The 23,075-nt window shown below is 41.7% G+C and overlaps 1 long non-coding RNA gene across 7 annotated transcripts in view; it reads right to left on the bottom strand.

Moving 5' to 3' along the window:
• The window catches only part of LOC122228093, a 105,153-nt gene that overhangs the window by 33,077 nt on the left and 49,001 nt on the right, over positions 1–23,075 (bottom strand). For all 7 annotated transcript variants that reach the window (XR_006206406.1, XR_006206410.1, XR_006206411.1 and 4 more), the window contains 3 exons: positions 22,757–22,902; positions 16,374–16,480; positions 1,685–1,759 (listed from right to left, as the gene is read on the bottom strand). This is a non-coding gene — a long non-coding RNA (uncharacterized LOC122228093). The remainder of the gene's footprint in view (positions 1–1,684; positions 1,760–16,373; positions 16,481–22,756; positions 22,903–23,075) is intronic.

Genomic DNA, 23,075 nt, shown 5'->3' with positions numbered 1-23,075 from the left:
AGAAAATTCCAGAAAATACAGACATGACACATCACGCAGTAGCCGTTCCATTAGGATATGTCAGTTATTTTCCCAGGTCATTTAATTCTGTTTGGCCCTCTCCTCCAAGTGTAAGTCTCTTTAAATTCTTCTCCATTTTCCCCCTTGCTCTTTATTTCTTTTATACATTGTTACACCTGACCTTCCTCTGTCATTTTTATTTCCCAGCAGCAACTTCTTTTGGGCTCCCCAGGTCTGCACTCTGTGCCTTACTTTGGGCTGCCTTCCTACGTTCAGAATAATCTCCTACCCTGATACCTTCTATCTTAATCTTCAACTAGCTCCCAGAAGCCCACTTCTGCTGGGAGCCGTGTCTACCGATTTTTCCTGTCAGCCGTGTTCCCCAGGCCCCTCCCGTGAATGCTGTTCTGGCCCAAAGTGCCAGCACTTTAGAAGAAAGACACTGTATGTTTCCATAAAGTAGCATGTTTGATTCTAAAAATAGTATCTCCCATCACAATAAAAATTCTGAACTCAGTGTCAGAGCCTATCACCCAAACCATGGCCAGATCTTCCAAGTCAGCTTCCATTGTTCCTTCAGGCATTTCTTTCTGGTTTTCTAGAAGTTCTAGGACCAAAAGCCCCCAGAAGGTGAAAAGCAAGGATAGATATTTCTTATAATAAAAGGTTAAGAAAATCCATTGCACATATCATATGGGTCATTTTGTGCTAACAGCAAAAGAGCTGACTACTCTTAAGATATAAAAATGAAAAGATGGGCAATTTAATAAAAGTTCTGAGGCTTCACTGGTCTTATCTCTGATCCCTTTTATTTTTAGAGATATTTCGAAGGGAGTTCACACAATAATAATGATCCATCATCATTTCGTGCTCTAAGCTCAAGCTATTCAAAAGTTTTCTATTGGCATTTCATCTTTTTTTAAAAAAAATTTAATGTTTATTTTATTCTTGAGAGAGAGAGAGAGAGAGCGTGAGCCAGGGAGGGGCAGAGAGAAAGGGAGACACAGAATCTGAAGCAGGTTCCAGGCTCTGAGCTGTCAGCACAGAGCTGGACGTGAGGCTTGAACTCAACAAATCGTGAGATCATGACCTGAGCCAAAGTCGGACACTTAACCAACTGAACCACCCAGGTGCCCCTATTGGCATTTCATCTTTAAGAAGAGTAATTACTCCAATTATTCTCCAAATTTCTGATCGCTCTATAGTATGTGCACAAAGCCAAAAGTGATATTTGTCATATGTTTGTGTGTGTGTGTGTGTGTGTGTGTGTGTGTGTGTGTATTTCATCACTTTTGGCTTTGTGCACATGTAGATAGATACATACATTATATATATTATATATATATACACATTATATACATAATGTGTATATATATATACACATTATATGTATGTTATATATATAATGTATCCATCTATTTGTGTGTGTGTGTGTGTGTGTGTGTGTGTGTGTGTGTGTACACGTATCAAAGTAAGGAGAGTATTCCTAACATAATTTTCATTCTGTTTACATTCAGGAAGAAAAAGGTCTCTACATTTTCAGGGGTTGTCTATAGTATTTAGTTTTTATGGAAACATTAGAAAGAGAGAGCCAATTATGCAAGACTCCATTTAATTTTGATTGCTTTAAAATACAAACTGCTGAGGTTTTATAAGCTCACACTAAAGGAAGAAAAAGACTTACCACCTAATTCCAGATATCTTGTGACTTATGAACCTCCAGACATAAAATCATTGAGTCTCCAGGACAGGAAAGAGCCTAAAGTAGAAATAAGAAAATCAAGCCAGTCAGTAATGAAGATCAAAACTAAAAACTTCATTCCTGAATAAGACTTTTGTCAAAAATTTTTAAAATTTTTTTATTTTTAATGTTTATTTCTGAGAGACAGAGCACTAGTCGGGGAGGGGCAGAGAGAGAGGGAGACAGAATCCAAAGCAGGCTCTGGCCTCTGAGCTGTCAGCACGGAGCCTGACGCGGAGCTCAAACTCATGAACGGTGAGATGATGACCTGAGCCGAAGTCGGGTGCTTAACCGACTGAGCCACCCAGGTGCCCCTTGTTTTCTCAAGTTTTATATTTGTCCTTTTTTTATTTATTTGTTTTGAGCCTATTTACATCTGGTCGGAATCTTCTTGTTCATTTCTAGTGGTTTCTCTAGCCCAGGTAACAATGAAGATACATTATTTACCAGGCAATGGTAAGACTTGATTTAAAAAAATTTTTTTTAAATAGTTATATGTTACTTACTAACTTAAATAAAGGTCACCCACTTAAATGCCTTCAGGAGCCAAACAGCCTGTTGCAATTGCACAACTACAAGGCCCCGTTCACTCAATGCGGCCTTCCATGTTAGTGGCGGGGCTGGGATTAATAACTGTGTGGAGCTGGGACAACCAGTGGTGCTACACAGCAGGTAAGGTCGATGTGCGGAGCAGCCCTAGACACAACAGTATGAAGCAGAGGGGCCTGTCATCAACTGGAGGGCACAGAACACTGCACACAAAGCAAATGCATGTCTGCAAGCTGAATTTTGGATCACAGGTCACCAGTTTATGATATCATTCCAGAGCTATTTTAAAGAAGTATTTATCTATGGAAAACTGAATTGTGTCTCCCATTTTATTAAAATTATTATATTTCAGTGTTATGTCTATTTTGGGAGGATTTTCAAAATTCTCTTTTGATTACGGGCTATCAAGGAGGATTTTTAAATCAAAAGGCACCGCAGCAGTAAGGTCCAGCCTATACCAAAAGCAGATGAGCCACTACTTCTGTTTCTTATTATTACAGAAGTGTAGCCTGTCTGTTCCCACAGCAGCACATAATAACAAATGAGGGTATTATTTAGTCTAAAACACCCAACGCTTCTTTGCATTTTCCTCCTGTCTATATATACCGCACCCCCCCCCCCGCCCCCCGCCCAGTAATTGTCCAGTGAAATGCAATCCTGCTCAGTCTTCCTCGGTCTCGGGGAAGGCATGGCCCTTACCTACAAAAACCTCATGGTTTGGAGAAGTAACATACACGTACACAAAGGACTGTAATAAGAGGAATATGAAATTGCTGCGTAAGTTGTTTTAAAATGTGGTCATTCGTACAAATAAAAGGGAGAGATTTGGGGATATAGGAAAGGCATTTAAAATGGTCCTTACAGCACTCTCAACAATAGCCAAATTATGGAAAGAGCCTAAATGTCCATCAACTGATGAATGGATAAAGAAATTGTGGTTTATATACACAATGGAATACTACGTGGCAATGAGAAAAAATGAAATATGGCCTTTTGTAGCAACATGGATGGAACTGGAGAGTGTGATGCTAAGTGAAATAAGCCATACAGAGAAAGACAGATACCATATGGTTTCACTCTTATGTGGATCCTGAGAAACGTAACAGAAACCCATGGGGGAGGGGAAGGAAAAAAAAAAAAAAAGAGGTTAGAGTGGGAGAGAGCCAAAGCATTAGAGACTGTTAAAAACTGAGAACAAACTGAGGGTTGATGGGGGGTGGGAGGGAGGGCAGGGTGGGTGATGGGTATTGAGGAGGGCACCTTTTGGGATGAGCACTGGGTGTTGTATGGAAACCAATTTGACAGTAAATTTCATATATTAAAAAATAAAAATAAAAAAAAAATAAAAAAAAATAAAATAAAAAAAAGACAAAAAAAAATAAAATGGTCCTTACAGGTGTCCCAGGACAAAGTCATGTCAGGAAAGAACTGGTTGGCATTGGGCTACACACAGGAACCATGTTCATGAGGCGTGGAGGCAGGAACCACTATGAGCAGTTTACAGCATGTAGCCAGATCACAGGGAGTCTGTGAAGAGGTGGGCTGATGAGATTCTGAGAAAGGTGGGCTGAGCTCTTTCCTTACTGGCTGCTCCACCTCACACTCCTTTGCTTTCTTTCTTCGTCTCCTGCCCTCACCTCAAATAATGGAGCCCAGGGCTCAGTACTTGGACCCCTTCCATTTTCTACTCCTATCTGTTATGAGCTTACCCACTCTCGTGGCTTTAAGCACCACCCTTATTCTGATGATTCCCTAGTTTCTGTCTTCAGTGCATGTCCTGAAGTGTCCAGACTGGGACATTCAGTTGCCCGTAGACCATCTCTACCAAAAAGTCCAACAAACATCAGAATATTATGAGTCCTAAAACTGCCTGGTGTTCTTTTCCAGGTCTACTCTTCCTCCAACTCTCCCCTTCTGGTTCATTGCCTTCCAGATTCTCAGGCCAAAAATCTTGGGGTCATCACCTCAACTCCTCCTTTGCTCACAACCACAAACAATTATTAGAAAATCCTGTTGACTCTACTTTCAAACTACAACCAGAGTTTGACCACTCCTCCTCCCCTTCCCTGCCACACTCTAGTCTGAGCCACATCCTCACTCACCTGGATTTCAACATCCTCCTAACAGACCTAGACCTTCCCCTCCTGTACCCACAGGGTTCTAAGTGCAGGCACCACAGTGATTCTGTTTAAATGCAAGGCAGACCATGTCTTTCTTCAACTCACAAGACTGAAAATGCCCTTCTCTTGCTCACAGGAGAGCCCCAAACTCTTCCAAAGGCTGTGCAAGTTTTCATTCCCTCAACTTCAGCCAACATAGCCTCTTTGCTGCTCTTACAATTCCCACCTCACGGCCTTTGTCTGATCATTCAGTCTGCCTTGGAAACTCTTCCTCTGGACGTCCACAGAGCCCTCACGTCCTCACGCCTTTTGCTTACAGGCCACCTTGCCACAGGTCACCTACTCCAGCCACCTTGTCAAGAATGGCACCCTTTTTTATTTATTTTTCTTTTTTGCACTTATCACGGTCAATCTTAGGTATTTTATGTATTTACCTTGTTTATTCTCCACCTCCCTCTTTGATGTAAGCTCCCAGGGGGCAGAGGGGTGTGTGGGTTTTGTTCACTGCTGTATCTCCAGCATCCCGGATAGTGTCTCTACATAATAGGAACTCAATAAACATTGGGTGACTGAATGTACAAAGAAGAACCTTAAGTGGTTTCAGGCAATGAGAAACCACTGTAGATGTCTGAACTGAGTCCGAAGAGAGAGAAAATGAGAAACAAGTCTTTGCCAAAATCTTGCATTGCATCTTGCATTACATTTCAGGGGCAACTATCCAAAAACAAAATATCAGAAAAAAGCCATGACTTCTTCCCCTATCCCATCATAAATGCATCTCTGTTTATCTCTGACTTGATAATCTTATCAAGCCAGCTTGGAATTATGGAAAAAGTAAGGATTGGAGTAAAAAATATACCAAAGTTAAATTTCTGATTCTAACAGTGTTGATTTCATCTATAAAGTGGAGGTTATAATCAAAATCCTTTTTCATAGGTTATAAGGATTAATCATTATTATTAATGTATATAAAAGATCTAGCAGATAGTAGGTTTGTATAAAATCCTAGTTCCTTTGATTTAACAATTAATTACAGTACAGCCAGTCTTTTAAACTTACCTGCCCATCTTTTCATAGTCCATTCACCAAAATTCTTGCTAACGTTGTAGGTAGAAATTATCAACCAACATCTGACTAAAATATTCAGCAACAAAATGTGCCTGCTATACGATTCTTTCTGCTATTTCATTAATTTTTCTATGATCCAGGAGTTTAAATTCTGCACCCATCTCTGACTATCCAATCAACTCCCAATCTCTTTCAGTCCACTGGAAAAAAAAAACAACTATTTTATCAAGTATTTGATTGAATTAAAAGTACATTAGCTTTTTTTGATTGTGTATTTCCTTCATAAAGAAAGCTTTGAAAATTAAATATAAGAACAAAAGATGGGGCACCTGGGTGGCTCAGTCTGTTAAGCGTCCAACTTCGGCTCAGGTCATGATCTCACAGTTTTTGAGTTTGAGCCCTGCATCGGGCTCTGTGCTGACAGCTTAGAACCTGGAGCCTGCTTCGAATTCTATGTCTCCCTCTCTCTCTGCTCCTTCCCTGCTCATGCTCTGTCTTTTTCTCTCCTTCAAAAATAAATAGTAAACATTAAAAAAAATTTAAGAACAAAATAGGTTGGGATCACCACATCCCACTTCAAACTGCCCATATGATTTCTGCATTATGCAAGGTAGACTAATCCAGTGGTTCTCATACTCTTTGGTCTCAAGACCCCTTTACATTCTTAAAGATTGTTAAGGACTCCCAAAGAGCTTTTGTTTATGAGGGTTACAACTATCAATATTTGGCATATTAGAAATGAAAAGAGAAACATTTTTTAACACAGAAATACACAAAGACACATTCCATTAGACATCAGAGCAATGACATCATCACACATTATATAGCATGTGGAAAGCTCTGCTTGACGGTCAGGAAAGTATGAGTGTGAAAAAGGCAAATGATACCTCAACATTATTATGAAAATTGTTTCCACTTGCCAAACCCTCTGAAAGGGACTTAGAGATACCTAGGGGTTCCTGAACCACGCTTTGAGAACCACTTGCCTAATCTTCATTTAGTAACAAATAAATCCCAAAGTCTCGATGACTTAACTCAATGAATATTTATATTTTGCTCACATAAAGCCCATTGTGGCCCGGACAGGTCTTGTGCATCTTGCAGCTACACCATCTGGAACATGTGGCTTCATCTCAACAAGGGAGGAGGCACCTAGCTAGCTTCTAGCTGTTCTGACCCAGAAGCACACATGTCATTTCTACACACAGTTCATTTGCCAGAAGTAACCACATAAATATTTGGTGACTGGATGTACAAAGAAGAACCTTAAGTGGTTTTAGGCAATTAGAAACCGCCAAAGATATTTGAATTGAGTCTGAAGAACGAGTAGTGAGCCACAAGTCTCTGCTGAAATCTTGCATTGTATCCTTTTGTTTTAAATGTTTATTTTTAAGAGACAGAGAGAGAGAGAGAGTGCAAGCAGGGCAGGGGCAGAGAGAGAGACACACGCAGAAGTCTGAAGAGGCTCCAGGCACTGAACCTGACGTGGGGCTTGAATTCATGAACCACAAAATCATGACCCGAGCCGAAGTTCCTTAACCAACTGAGCCACCCGGGTGCCCCTTGCATTGTATCTTTAAGGTAGAAATGACCCCAACCTACTGCAAGGGAGGCTGGCAAGCTATAAGTCAACCATACTGATCTACTTTAAAACTTCTGTGTGAAACACCCTTCTCCAAATAGAACATTTGGAATCAGAGCATCTAAGTTTCAGTCTGCCGAACAGAAACTAGATTCAAGGCATTCAGCCAGACGGTGACCAGGGAAGTTAAAGACACTTTCAGCATAGAGATAAAGCTTGATAAGAAAATAAAGAGGGGAATGGATCCAGTTATAGAATCATTACAATCCAGGACTTGTCTGATTTAGTGAGCACTTAGTATGTACAGACCAGTGTTTCATTTTCTTGTCTCATTTAATCCTCACAAAAACTTTCTATGTTATGCCATTATTTATGCCAATTTTTAAGCTGTAAAAATTGAGACACAGAGAGATTTAAATAACTTGTCCAGGGTCCTATGGCTAACACAGGATGAAGCTAGGACTTGAATCCAGATCTGTTAAACTTGAGACAGCAGTTTTAACCACTCAGCCTCACAGTACTGTCTCCCTCAGATATCTCTTCCTTGAGAAAATCCTTCATCATCATAAATGATATTTCATCAGGTTAACTTTATCCCCCAAACTGTGTAAGAGACATGTGGCTTAACCACTACAATCCAACAGCATCAATGTCACTTGGAAAATCACAACACCAGTATGGCTGTGCCTTTGCTAAATCTCATTCCCTAGGTTTTCACCACTTCCCTTGAGAAGTCAAAGCTTAGAATGTAAAGTGCATGGCATACTGGGTTCTAGATCATCTCTGTGTGAGGAAAGTCATGTTAGCCTCTCCATCCACTGTTTTCCCCCATTTTTATAGATGAGGAGGCATAGGAAGTACAGAAACATGAGAATCAGACAGACCTATGCTCAATCCCAGCAATGCTACCATTTCTGTGAGCTTGGCAAGGGATTTAAATTGCCAGGCTACCATTTCTTTATGTGTAAAATGGAATCAGTAATGAGATCATTTAAACACTACAGTGAGATAATACATGAGAGGAAGTCTGGAAGGTACATGCACCAGGCCAATGTCTCCCAACCCTACCCATTTCGCCTGTTCCCTACCTGCATGCTTCAAATAGCATGCCAACCTTTGAGCCCATACAAAACCTGTGAGATTTCAGTCTAGTCTTTTACCCAAATTAATGCATCTGCAACGCCTCACCAGGGCATCCACCTTGGTAAATATAAGAAAAACCCATTCATAGACAACCATTACATAATATTAATGCTTTATTTTATAGAAAGATTGTTTTATACTTTTCAAACAAGTTGAAACACACATGAAGGCAGTTTTTTTTTTCCCCTGGGAGGAAAATGCACACAATTTAGAATGTAGAGTTTCATTCTGATTTGCTTAGATTGTCCATTTTTTAAATTTGTGTAACAAATATAGAATCCATATAATATGGTATCTTACAAGAGGCAAGATATTGAGATTTAGTGCACTTTTTTGTAAAGCTTTTTGTTAATATGTGTCAAGAGTCTGAAGTTACTCCAGGAAGTTCTATCCTGAGTAAAGAAAGTAATCATAAATATGGAAAAGGCTTTATATACAAAGATGTTCAACATGGGATTATTTAAAGTAGTTAAAATGGTGTAATCTAAATTCTCCAAAATTGAGAACTAGATACACAAATTAGGATAAATTCCAAGTATGGTATTTTATGATGTATGTGAAGATTTATGATGGCATGGTATATAATTTAGGAACACATTTAGCTGCCAATAACAGAAAAACCTGACCAACAGTAGCTTTAACAAAAAGAGGTTTGTTCTTCTTACATAAGTAGAGGCCAGGGGGCTGGTGGTTGCTGTTTTTAATGTAGCTGCTCATTGATAACATCAGAACTCAGGCTCTTGCGCCTGGTTCAGTGTGTCACTGACAAGCCTTGGCTTTTTATCCTTATGCTTCTTGCCTCATAGTAGTAAGATGACTTCTGTGGCTTCAAGTATCACATCTGTTTTCAGTGCAGGGACAAGGGAAAAATGGCGGTATCAGAAACGTCTCCTCTTATGCTCGTCTCTTTCATCAGGAAGTGAAATAACTTTCCTAGAAGACCCCATTCGTGTCCCATGGGCCAGTGCCATTTCCTGTGGCCACCTAGCTGTCAGGGAGATTGAGCAAGTGGTTGCTGACCTTCCCTCCTCTGTCGCAGAGGTGGGAATGGCAGAAGGAAGTAGTCAATCAGCAGTATGCAGGGGAAGGACCGAAGGCGGGTGGGAGAGAGAATGCAGAATGTAAAAGAGGTTGAAGCAGCCATATTGAAACAAGGCAGTGTGTTGGGCAGGATAACTTTACAATCTGGTCCCAGCCTCAGGATCAACGTTCAATTTCTCCCAACGTTAGGGACTAGAGAGTAGGCTGCTTAGGGAGGACCTTTAAATGCAAATTGGGCAGTGAAGCTGATGGAAAGTTGTTTCTTAATTTTTTTTTAAGTTTATTTATTTATTCTGTGAAAGACAGAGACAGCATGAGCTGGGGAGGGGCAGAGAGTGAGGGAGAGAAAGAATCCCAAGCAGGCTCCCCACTGTCAGTGCAGAGCCTGACTCAGGGCTTGAACTCACAAAATCTGAGATCATGACTTGAGCCGAAACTAAGAGTTGGAAGTTTAACTAAGCCACTCTGGTGCCGCTGGAAGGCTGCTTCTGTGCCAAGAAGATTCTCTACTTTTGCAGAGTTTTCAGCTAAATATCTCACTACATTGAATCTCTCCAATCTGTAAGGTATCCTGGACATGTGAGGTGGCATAATACTGTGGTCAGGGCTAGGTATTAGAATCTGACAGACAGGAGCAAATCCTATCTCAGCCACTTACTAGCTATGTGACCTTGGACAAGTTATATGCCTTCTCTGATCTTCAGTTTCCTCATCTTTAAAATGTAAAAATAACAACAATAACATAATTATTATTGCAGTTATTATTATTCGTTATTCTATTAATAACTACCTTACCCTTTGTTCTGAAGATAAATATGAACAGGAATATATAGCTTATAGCTACATATTACAACAAGCCAACTGATCTTATTTGAGATAAATACTAATTTATCCGGTGCCAGGGAAAAAGTAAGAGAGCAGACTAAGCAGCAGAAGAATATTAGCAAAGGATGATAATAATAGCTAACACTGTTGAGACTACATCATGTGTCAGGAAGTATTTTACTTGGATTACCTCACTTCATTCCCACTGCAAGTGGCATGGCAGTGATTAGTCCGGATAATTTAGGTTATGCTGTGGTATAAATAACTCTCAAATCTCAGTGGCTTCATAACTACAAAAGTTTATTTCTCACGCAAAATCATGCAACGGGTATAAGCTCCTAGCGGCAGTGCTCCAAGCTGCTTTGATTATTTAGGAACATGCAACCATGGTCACTGAGGCAGGACATAGTAACCATGCTTCTAGCTTCTGTCGGCTTGATGTTTTAACACCTGCCCTACATGCATATGCTGGACATGCCTTGTTCTGGGCAACCCAGCAATATGCCTGAGTCACCTGGCTTTGGCCGCCTGCCTCTCTTATCACCCTCCTACCCCTCTGGAAGAGTCCTCCTCCCTAGGGCACACTCTCAATTAAAAATCAACCAAACAGGGCACCTGGGTAGCTCAGTCGGTTAAGCCATCTGACTCTTGATTTCGGCTCAGGTCATGATCCCAGGGTGGTGAGATCAAGCCCTGCATTGGCCTCTCCACCGGGAGAGGGTTCTCTCTCATCCTCTGCCCCTCCCCCAATCTCTCTCTCTCTCAAATAAAAAAAATAAATAAAAACCAACCAAACAACACCACAACCACCTCTTCTATCAGACGCTCACACCCAGGACCACTATCCACTTGCCCTAATCACTCCAGGTCCAGGGAGCAGAAAACTAGGGACAGCTTCTATGCCCTGAGATCTGCTGAAATAATTCAAACTGGCCAATTCTAGGCCTGCCTACCCTACCTCGCTCATTCCTTCTTGCAGGAACCACAATAAAAGCCCTGGTCCATAGTTCCTTCATCTCCCTCTGCTTTGTGGCACACCCTGGGGCCCCCTGTGTGACCCTGCGAGGCACCATGTGCCTCCTTCTCAGGAGAACCAGGAGTAAGTAAATTGTCTTTACAGTGGTGATCACTTCCCTATCTGTTGGCCTTAGTATACCTCAAATGTTCTGTTAATACACTGGATTTTAAAACACAGGGGAAGAAAGAATATGGAGAAACACACCTTACCCTTGAATGCGTCCATCCAGACAAGTTCATCCCCATCTGCCCTGGGGTGAGGAGGTATGGTCCTTCCGTGCATGCGCAGAAGGGAAGAGAACCAGAACCCCCGGTGAGAGGCGCTTAGGTCTACCACAGGTGGATTTGTAGCCAACTTCAGAGGAACAAACAGCTTTCACGCAATGGGGGCGGGGATGGAAAGAGGCGGACATCTGACCCACGGCCCTTAGAGACCCACACATGAGCCCATGGGCAAGTTAGCTATGCATTTATCTTTTAGCCACTTTTTTCATTTTACCAAGAGTTTACCTTGGTGCCAAGGAAGCCCACCAATTCCACAGATTCTCTGTGACCTACTTTAACACATTTTCATCACACTGTCAAAATAACAATTTGGTATCTTTCCCTTTTCAAATTCCTAGGAACCTAATAATCCTCCACGAGGTTTCAGAAATAATTGCCAGCTGGCCTGCACTCCTCTGTTCTCTCCTTTTGTGGTCTGCAGCGATTTTCCTACCCTGGGCATTCTGAGGCACATTGCTTCTCCGTGCTCTTTCCTCATTGACTATTATTACCTTAAGTATTCTTCTGGATGTTACCTTTGTCACCAAGCCTGGCTGGCTCATAAGACAGGCCAAGCTTTCTGTCCTTTTTCTGTAATTTCCTATTTTCTCTTTTTCTCTGTTAAGAAGCCAGTCCACATTTTCTTTTTGTCATCTTTTTTTTCTTTCTCGAATACTTTCAGAATGCTATATTTTTCTCTTCTGTGACTTTTCCCCCTTTACTAACAGCATCTGTTTTATGGGCCTGCCTCTGCCAACTTTGTCCGTAGCTGTCTCGCTCCCATTTCTGCCACGGTTCTTTCTCAGGTACAACTTGTCCATGGTCCACTTCCTATTTTTATGTCTTTTAAAACATCACCCCTGTCTCTACTTATGTTTCTGTTAGAAATTATTATGGCATTAAGTCATTAAAATCTGTATCACTTAGCTGTGTCATTTTACTGCCACCCTGTCAGAGACCTCTGGCTATAACAATATGATGGAAAATTACTCTCAGGCAAGCAGTGAAAAAGAGAGGGGCAAAGTGACAGGAAGAGAAAACAGAGACCGAACATAAAAGTAAATTACAAAGGGTCTGCACAAAGCGAATGGAAGAATGAAACCATCAATCAATGAAGTTTTTCAATGTAGATGGTCAATTCAAATCATTCTGGTAGGGAAAAAAAAAAAGGCAGGCAGGCTGGCAGGCAGACAGTCAAAAACTATCCAATACCTGGTCCCTCCTAATGTCATTTTCTTCCTAAATTATTTCTCAATTTATCCTGGATTTAATACATACTTACTGTGTCCTAACTATGTGCCGGCAGTAAATGAGACATATTCTCTCTCCATTTGCACAGACCCCAGAAACTCTAGGGTTTGGTCTGGACTCTAGCTTTTGCAGGTATACATGCAAAGAGGTTCAGAATTTTGTTCGACCGAAATTTCCAAAAATGATTTGTCACAAGATCTGTCAGACTGCAGGAACTGCATTTCTCGGTGGGCTCTGAGTGCTTCTCTCCCTAACAAATATGAAGGTCTAGGTTGCTGGGGACACGGGGAATATGGCTTCCGGTTCCCCGGCTCCTCCCGCAGCATGGCCAAGATGGCTGCTGGGCAAGACCTCACTGGGCTCCCTTAAGCAGTGGAAGGGGGATCGTTGAGCCCACACATGTGGAAGACCCTCAGAGAGAGTGACAGGAGGAAAATAGAGAGGCTGGTAAAGGAGCAGCTGCAGTCTATGTGAAATGTGCTAAGGAAGGAAGCAGTGGTGAGAAAAGATGATAACTTTAGCTGTTTATTAAGAACATGCGTTCCTCTTTGTCATTTCCTGGAAGAACTGATGAAAGGTTTGAAAGATGTACGGTTACTTTTGGTTTTCTAGGTTGTGTTTCTATGCCTGAGACAACATATCCAGATTGGAGCACATGGGGTTCCAGAATTTATTTGGATTACCTCTGACCTTAAGCATGTCACTTACCTCCCTTAGAAAAAAGGGAGGTAACCTGTTGAAATAGATGAGATGACACACAAAAACTCTGAAAAGTGATCATTTAATCTGCAGATCGTGAGGGGAACTGGAGGCTGAGATCACCGCTCACATAGGTAGTTCTTTGGCAAGGCTGATACATACGGGTCATTGGCCAGCCTCCATTTGGATTGCCTGGTGCCCATGCTGTATAGGGCATTAAACAGGTTTCATACTACACTGGCCTCAGATGATTCTTGCATATAGTCACCTGAATAAGGTGACCTTTTCAGGTAACTTTATCTAACCCTAGAGTCAAGCATTGTGGTGAGAAAACCATCTAAGAACCTTTTACGTAATCATCACAGTGAGACGGATTTCTGGCAGGGAGTGCTACATCTAACACAATGGCAATATTGATTCGTGTGGTTACCATCTCTGGAAGTCACTGGGACTTGATGTGTAAGGCAAGAGAACCCACAGAACAGGCATTTGTTTGGAATAATTAGATGAAGTTATGTCTGGAGCTGGGGACGTGGTCTCCAGTGAGTGGTATCCTAAATCCTGTACTCTCACACCCCAGTGGTAGAGAATGGGGTCACTGTACTGAAGTGGAACCCATTGTATGACACCTGAGGTATGCTTGACAGGCCAATAGACAGAGCTGAACCGAAAGTTAGAACGTGCCCTCAGCAATCAAAATGTCCTGAGCAAGGATTGCCGACAAGCTAAGCAGCACTGTGAATTTTAGCCTTTCTCCCAAAAGAGCAATAGGATTTTTCATTCCTGTTCCCAGATCACTGAGCACAGAAAATTTACCTGCCAGGGCTCTCCCCCAACTTGCCTCTGTGTCTGTGCTCTCCATGTGTGCTTTGTGAAGAAACTGCTTAGGTCACTCGTGAGTCACATGAACGCAGCTGAATAGCCACTGTAGAGAAAGAGATGGGTTTTACCCTCAAATGAGGACATCTTGCTTTCAGGCTGACATTAAACTTCAAATTGTCCAGGGGCACCTGGGTGGCTCAGTCTTGGTTTGGCCCATGTCACGATCCCAGTGTCATGGGATCAAGCCCCGCATTGGGCTCTGTGCTGGGCGTGGAGCCTGCTTGAGATTCTGCCTCTCCCTCTCTCTCTGTCCCTCCCCTGCTCTCACAGTCTCATGCTTTCTCTCTCTCTCTCTCTCTCTCACCCTCTCTCTCTCTCTCTCTCAGAAAAACTTCAAATTGTCCAGAGAGGCTTGTAGGCAAGTGCTACCAGATCCTCTCCACTGGCACCTTAAGCGGCCAGGTGACAACTCCTCTAAGGCACAGTTAATTCCTTCAAGCCCAGAATGAATTTGGCTGCATAAAGCAGAGAGATACAGTCCTTACAATAGAAACAAGCCTTTCATATATCCCACCATTCTGACTCCCAACCAAGTCAAGGGTTTTTTGAAACAAATCTCTCTCAGAATGTCCAAGACAGGCTGGTGTTTCTGCCACCTGCTTACAGAAGCACAACAACCAACAACATGCAGGAACAAAAATCTCTGGGGAATGATCTCTTAGAAATAGGGTTTTGGACACTATCTCTAATTGTCAAAAATCTGAACAATCAGATTGGCTTAATAAATGGCCAGAAAGTATCTGCCAGATTCAATTATTCATTTATCCAGTTCATTCATTTATTCAACAAATATCTATAAAGCCAGACATTCACTAAGTGCTTCGAATGCACCATTGAACAGAATAACCAACAAACATGGTAACAGTAAGCACCCTAAACATTAATTTTATAATATGGTAAAAGTCTTAAGTACTGTGCAAGAAAACAGAGCGTAGAGTGATACAAGATAATGTGATTGGGAGGGCAGGCTGCAATATTAAATCAGAATAAACAGGGAAGGTTAAATCAGGGATAGGAAAGAAGGTGAGATTGCATCTAAGCAACATTTCTCTTCCAAAATTTGTGGAAAGTGGCTGTTTCTCCAGCCTCTATCCATTCTTCTCTCAGTAATCTCCGCAAGTTTTACATTGATATCCATACCTCTGCCATGCAGCCCTTATGACCCAGGAATAGAACACGTGTCTCTTGCCCAAGGACAGTCAACATAACCCTCTGTCCTGCCCAGTTATTGACTCAAGGGCGTGCCTTTGACACCATCAGAATTATAGATCTAAAGAAGCTATTTCATAGGGGATCCTAAAAAGGATGTCCTCATTTTCTGGCTCTTGTATGGCAGGCTGGTGTAATCTGGGTAACTGCATCAGGCATTTTGTCACAGTGAAGCAGCCAGCCTGAGGACTGTATTGGCACTTGGAGGACCAGACCCAGAGCCCAGATCAAATCATGCCTCTGGACGCTTTGGTAACGCAAGCCAACAAATCCACTTTCCTATACGGAACAATTGACGTTAAGTTTTTTGTTACTTGCAACCCAAAGCATCTTAGCTAATAAACCAAACAAAAGGCTACTATGGACAGGAGACCCACCTCATGGTGAACATATGTGAAATGTCTTATTCCAACAATCGTATCCTAAATGTAAACTCTCTTTATTAAAGTCACAACTTATAGACAGAAATCAACATTTTTGGGGGGAGTCACAGAGAAACGACTTCTTAAATCAGTAAAAGAGATATTTCCAGAAAACTAAAAATAGAATATATTGAATTAGAAATGAAAGGTGCAGATGTTAAGGCAGGCTCCAGAGGATCAATTCTAAGGTAATTTAGGGGAAGGAAATGACAGATGCTCTCAACCTCCAGCATAGTAAATTGTTTCTTGATTCCCTCTTAATGAAAATATTGCACATTCTCGTTTCTTCTCTGCAATATAGTCGATGGATTTTTTTTGCCCTCTTTTTTTTTTTTTTGCTTTTACTTTTTGCATAGACTTGGTATTTTTGTTTTTAATAAAAGTGGAGGTGTTCCTGAGAATTTCTATTGCAACAGCAGGGCTTGAACTTCAGGACAGCTGAAAGGAAGAGTGTGTGCTGTTTCCATGGAAACCGTAGCAGTATAATGTCAGGTACTAAGAGACATCAAGAATGAAGGGATAAAATCCCTGCATCATTTTAATAAACACGTCCTACTTACCATTATTAAACACAGTCTGCATACATGTGCTCTATCTCTTAATAGCCACTCTTCATAAATTTCTTCTGACCACAGCTAACCTTTCTAAGTTGGTCTTGATTATGCTGCTAAGTAAATAAAGATGAAAAGAATGCCCTTCATTAGAGTATTATAAATGCTTTGTTATTCTGAAAACTCATTAGACATATATGTTTTAATTAGAAAATAGTACTACGGGGACTCAATAATAAGGGTTAACGTAAACCCACAAAGACAAACAGGTAAATTAAACAGGGCTTACATTTTGTCCTTAGTTCTTCATCTTATATTACAGACCCCATTCTGGGTTATTTGCAGTTGAAAAAAATAGTCATCGTCAAAACAGTTCTTACCCCAGCCCCCTCTCTTACTGATGCCTCTCCCCTCAAGTTGATGCTCCTAAAGTACCGTGTCTGGCAGTCTGAACACTAAGTCCAAGCCCCTGTCTCGGGGGCAGCAAGGGATGCAGCCAAATGCTTAGTGGCCCCGCCTTGGGGAGATTAGTGAGCCGCTCGCTCTCCAGAGGCAGCCTGGAGAAGTAAATGTCTGCAAAAGCTTCTCGCAGCTTCCTGGTCTTTGCTCACCTCATCTTTCCCCAGAACCAGGAGCCAGTTCTCAATCTTTTCCTCAAGGTCTGGCCTCCACACATCCATTAGCAATCAAGAAGGAAGGAGAGAAGGGAGGAAGGAAGCAAGAAAGGAAAGGGAAGAGGGAAATGGGGATGGGGTGCTGGATGGCACCATAAATCAACTTGAGGGAGGAAAGATCGAGGGGTTCTTCATTCCATCAAAGACCAGTGTACGGACCCTGGTTGGGGGGAATGATTTGTGTATGGTACTATACAAAACCCCTTTATTTTTATCCCAAATTCAGTGAAGGGAAATTCAGTGCCAAAGTTCAGATAAAATGAAATAATACTCCATTAAGGCCAGTGAATAGAACTCAGTAAGCAATGCCTGTCTGTACTGTGGCCTAAGAAATGATAAACACTAAAGGGAAAATGAGCCTTTTCTCCCTTCAGGAGGTAATCATCAGAATCAAAAGTAGTAAACCCCTGGTAGTCAGGGACTTCACAAAGCCACAGGGGATTCACAGCCACAGCCAGAGGCTAAGGGCCTTGTGATAGCTGGCAAGCCACAGAATGAGGGGCTGGTGTGCCAGAGGGGAGCAGTGAAGAGAGGAAGTAGCAAATATAACAATAATGGTCACCCAGTCCTCATAAGAACTCCCCAGGGACACATGGAGCTGAGGTCCAGCAAGTCCCTGGTGAAGGAATATGATTCAGAGCCTAAGATCTGGATCCCCTTTGCTTAAGTGTATCCTTCCTGTTGGGTTCTGCTATAACCCAGGAAAAAAACACCACCACCAAAAACAAAAGACAAAAATGAAAACAAAAAACAGTAGGGCCATCCCTAAATTATCACCAAATCCAAAGGAACCAAAGGAGTGAGACACTCCTGCCCCCAGGAGGTCACAGTCGAGATGCCAGCAGAATTTCTTGTTGGATCCAGTCACCTTCACACACCCTCCACCGCCCCACCACTCATTTGAAACCAAATTACTCCAGGTTTTAGGTTTGTATGTGGCATAAATACCCAAACAACAGACTTAGCTACAGATAAAATCCCTAAAGATGATCTGAAATCTTATGAAATAATCTTACAACCTTTTAAAGAGACGATGAGCCTACATTTCATGCCATCATCTGATTCTGTATAAAATGTTCATATGCAATATTAAATACCCTTTTGATTTTATCAGTTTAGTGGCTCTGGAATCATGATGCCAAGAAAGCCAATCAATTTGGACATCAATAATCTTGCCCTTTGATCTTCAATAATATCTGACAGTTTGGAATATACAGACCTTCAGATGATTTCCCTCTCTACCCCACATGAAGATTCTCCTACAAAGGAAAAAAAATGACAATAGCAAAAGTGATTACCATTTCTTGAGAAACGAGGATGAGAAAAGATAGTATTCCAGAAGACATTGAGCCAGCTAGTTAACTGTAATAACAGATTTTTAAAATGTCAAGACTTCATTAGAGTTGAATATCTCAGTGGGTGTTTTTTTAAAAATGTTCATTTATTTTTTAGAGAGAGAGTGTGGGGGGGAGGGGCAGAGAGAGAGAATCCCAAGCAGGCTCCTTGCTGTCAGTGCAGCACGAATGTGGGACTCGAACTCATGAACTGTGTGATCATGGCCTGAGCCAAAATCAAGAGTCGGACGCTTAACCGACTGAGCCACACGGCACCCCATGGTGGGTGCTTTTGACTTACCATCTTCCTAAATCTGACCTGCCTCATCATGGTCTTACTATCTCAAGGAAGATTCTATGGGGAAAAAAGGATCCAATCTCATTGACCACAACTGCAGAGAATCTTAAATAAATATTTTTAAGTGATGAAGGATGGGACAGGCTTCCTGATCCTCACTGAGTCTCAGAGAATGGGAAGAGTAGGAGGAAATACAGTTGGTATCTATAGCTAATTCACACAGTTCAGTCTTGAAGATAATTTAGAGAACATCTAGTCCAGATGTGGCCAATTCTTGTCTAGCATGTTCGATTTGGCCTCTGACATTTAAAATGAACTGACACCACTTGCATAGGCTTACTTGGGGCATGCACTATTGGTTTGCCAGAAACCTTTATGGTGTAGCTCTATCCACATTTTATCATCTGCACAGCCTTTGACATTATTCACTCAGCCGCAAGAAAACCTGAAAACCGTGCTTCAGGACTATTCGAGAATTTGTTCAAGACCACAGCATGATAGAATTAACAAAGCATGTGTTTGTGGAACTAGGAGTGGAGACAGGTGAACACAGGAATCTCCCAAGCTCTTCCTCATCCACAGATAATGTGAGTCAACTAGAGCTGAGGCAGGGAAGTCGCAGCCAAAGGAAAAAGTATTTCTTTCCCTTCCTTTTCTCTATTGCTCAGGACTGAATCAGATCCCCCCACCCCCACCCCCACCCCCACCTCCAGTTCATGTGTTGAAGTCCTACTCCCCTAATTTGATATATTTGGAGATGATTCTTTGAAAGGTAATTAGGTTTAGATGAGGTTGAAATAGATGTGGTGCCAGGAAATGGCATGCTGTTGTAAGAAACGCCAAGGCACATGCGGGCAGCTTCGGAACTGGGTAACGGCTTGCCAGAGATATGGACAATTAAGGGCAATTTTGGTGAGGTCTCAGCTGGAAATGTGGGACGTGTTATTGGAAACTGGAGGAAAGACGGTCTTTGTTATAAAGTGTATTCTACTGGTTTGCAGAGGGTAGAACTTGCAAGCAGTGAAATTGGATATTTAGCTTTGGAGATTTCTAAGCAGAGTGTTGAAGGAGCAACTTGGAGCCTCTTGACTGCTTAAAGCAAAATGTGAGAAGAGAGAAATGAAGAGGAAGTGAAGAAGGAAGTGTTAAGCAGAAAAGAACTTAAAGGTTTGGAAAATTCTCAGCCTGTCTATATAGCAAAAAGAAAAAAAAAGAAAGAAAGAATGCATGTTCAGAACATAACACCAACAGCCTGGCTCAATAAAAAGAAAATAGGATTATACCAGCAAAGACACTGCCATTTTTGAACAAAGGGAGACAGCAGGACAGAAGGAAGGAAGGCCGCCAGACTTGCTGGATTTGACAAGACTGGCCCATAAAACTATTCAGCTGTGAATGTGCACTATTCCTTAAGGAAGGGAAGAAGGAACCCTGAAAGGGATTCAGACGTTGTAACACTGCTTCTCCCACCACGGTCCCAGGGACTAGGGCTCGTTCCTCCTGGGTTTCCAAAAGTAGGGGGCCTCTTCTGTTTCTGGGGCCAGAGTTCTCCCAATCCAGTCCCCCAAGGGTGGTACCTCACAAAGTTGAAGGGCAGGGAGGACTGAGATGTGGGAGTGAAGTTGCCTCCACAGTAGGCCCAGAAAATGAGACATCGAGCCAACGGGGATTATTCTCAAGCCATAAGATCCATTGGAATTTGTCTTGCTGGATCTTGGACTTGCTTGGGACCTGTCACCCCTTTCTTCTTTCCAACGTCTCCCTTTGGAACAGCAATATATATTTTCTGCTTGTCCCACCATTGTATTTTGGAAGCACACAACTTGTCTGATTTCACAGGCTCACAGCTGGAGAGGAATTCTGCCTCAGGATGAATCATACCACACGTCTCAGCCATATCTGTCTTAGATGATATTTACACGAGACAGTGGACTTTAGACTTTCAAGTTGATGCTGGATTAAGTTTCAACACTGGGGGCTGTTGGGAGGGAATGAATGTATTTTGTATGTGAGAAGGACAAGGATTTGGCGGCGGGGGGGGGGGGGGGGGGGGGGGGGCACAATGCTATGGACTGAATTGTTAGAAACTAACATAGCTACCATCCCACACCCAAGACTTCCTGAGCCAACTCATACCCACATCCCAGAGCTTGTGTGAAACTGGGCCAGTCTGTCACATCAAGAGTGTAGCAGAAATTCTGTTGGTGACATTAGGGTTCTAATTTTTTCCAAAGGAGCATTTTCAATTGCAAATCTGTCCATTCACCGCTGAACCCTTGTTTCGTATTGAACTCAACGAAATTTCAGTGTAATAAGATCTTATTTTTAGCCATAATCATTATATTTATTTTTACAACTCAGCTTTTTTTCCTAACATAGGAAATATTCTGGATCATAGATCATCTTCTAGATTTCCAAACTAAAGATAAAAAAAAATGAGTTAAAGGAAATTTTATCATAAGTACAACCTTAATGGAATTTGCACTTCTGACCTTTGAAATATGAATCCAAAATTTGACCTATCAGACTACACTATTATTTCGTATTCTCCATAGGCCTGTCTACACACTGAAATCGGTTCTCAGATTGCTCTTTCAGAGAGTTCTCCAAGGTCAACAAAACCTGAGATTACAAATAAAAAATTAATTTAAGAAATCAAATAACAAGTATCACTAGGGTCAGGACAGAGTCTTCCTTCAGTGGTCAGGTCCATACCCAGGGCAAATGGCAGGCAAAGCAGCCTTACTATACTAGTAATACAGTTGTGTGTGTCTGTGTGTGCGTGTTGGTGTGTGTTTGAAAGAAGAGAGAAGGAGAGAAAGAGAGAGCGGGGGCAGAGAAAGAAAAGACTGAAAGAGAGAGGGAAGATTTCAGTTTACCAGAAAATTGCACTATCAATACAGCACTCTTTATTTTTTTATTTTATTTTATTTTTGTTTGAGACAGAGAGAAAGAGAGCAGGGGATAGGGGGACAGACAGAGACAGAGAGAGACAGAGAGAGACAGAGACAGAGAATCTCAAGCAGGCTCCACACTCACTCCCACGACCCTGGGACTATGACGTGAGCCAAAATCAGGAATTGGATGCTCAACCGCCTGAGCCACCCAGGAGCCCCAGTAAGGCACTCTTTGGAATAAGATGACATTTGCAAGGTTGCAAGAGCAGAAAATATGGATACGTAATACTGGAGAACAGGATGCCACAGACTTTTATTTCTAGTTGGACAGTACAAATTTTGCAGTTTGGGGATGTGGCTGGGCTCTCTCACTTCAGTAATCTGCCTTCCTTCAAAAAGAACAAGTTAACCCTATTTTTATTGTTCTATATGATGTTTCTATCAGAAAAAAATTCCAAAATTAAAACGTAAATGAAGACCAGGTCAAGCAGAAAGAAACTCTTTAAGAAGGGGAAAAAAATCACCACTAACTGCATGACTGCCTTCGCTAACAATGGCTCGCTCCCACTGCTGAGTGTTTGCTGGGTTCTCCTGTTCCCAAACCATAATCTAGCTCACTAGTGCTCATTTTCAGTTAGGAGTGTCTCCTCATTCTTTTTTTTTATAAGTTTTTTTAATGTTTTATTCATTTTTGAGACAGAGAGAGACAGAGTGTGAGCAGGGGAGGGGCAGAGAGAGAGCGAGACACAGAATCCAAGCAGGCTCTAGGCTCTGAGCTGTCAGCACAGAGCCCGACACGGAGCTCGAACTCACAAACCGTGAGATCATGACCTGAGCCGAAGTCGGACGCTCAGCCGACTGAGCCACCCAGGCGCTCCTGTCCTCATTCTTATTATGTATTATTATTCGTGAAAACTAAAATGATAAGTGAAGCTTATGCTTCTCAAATCAGTTTAGGGCTTCACTTATAAACATGTTTTCAAATAGGTGAATTAACCCATAAAAACCAGTTTGGTTTTTTGTGGGTTGTTTTGTTTTGTTTTGTTTAAATAAATACATCACTAAAGATCTTCATTCAGTACATAATTGAAGCCCAAATGTGAAATTATTTTTATGACGGTTTTCTATAATGATGGGTCACAGATAGAAAAAAATAAAAATTAAAAATTAAATTAAATTAAAAACCTACAAATGAGGTGTAGATGCAGAGAGAAATGATGAACGGGGTCTCCTTGGATCACCTCCAGACACAGGGCCACAGCAGGGACAGCAGGTCACTAACGCTGGTCAGGATCTCCAGCTGACCTCAATGGCTGAAATAAGTTGAATGTCAGCCTACCTTGTGGGAAACATCAGAGAGAAGACATATTGTTATTAGGGTTTACAGTTTGGTATTGAAGATTTACAGTATCTTGAATCATATGCCAATTTCACTTCCAGTACTTTGACTCAGCATCACATTCTTACCATCCCTGTCTTTCAAAGGTTCAACATTATGTTATTGGTTC

The sequence above is a fragment of the Panthera leo genome, chromosome C1 (genome assembly GCF_018350215.1).
Source record: "Panthera leo isolate Ple1 chromosome C1, P.leo_Ple1_pat1.1, whole genome shotgun sequence".
Lineage (NCBI taxonomy): Eukaryota > Metazoa > Chordata > Mammalia > Carnivora > Felidae > Panthera > Panthera leo.
Note: the sequence above shows the minus strand (reverse complement) of the source record. Positions and strands in the feature narration are given on the sequence as shown.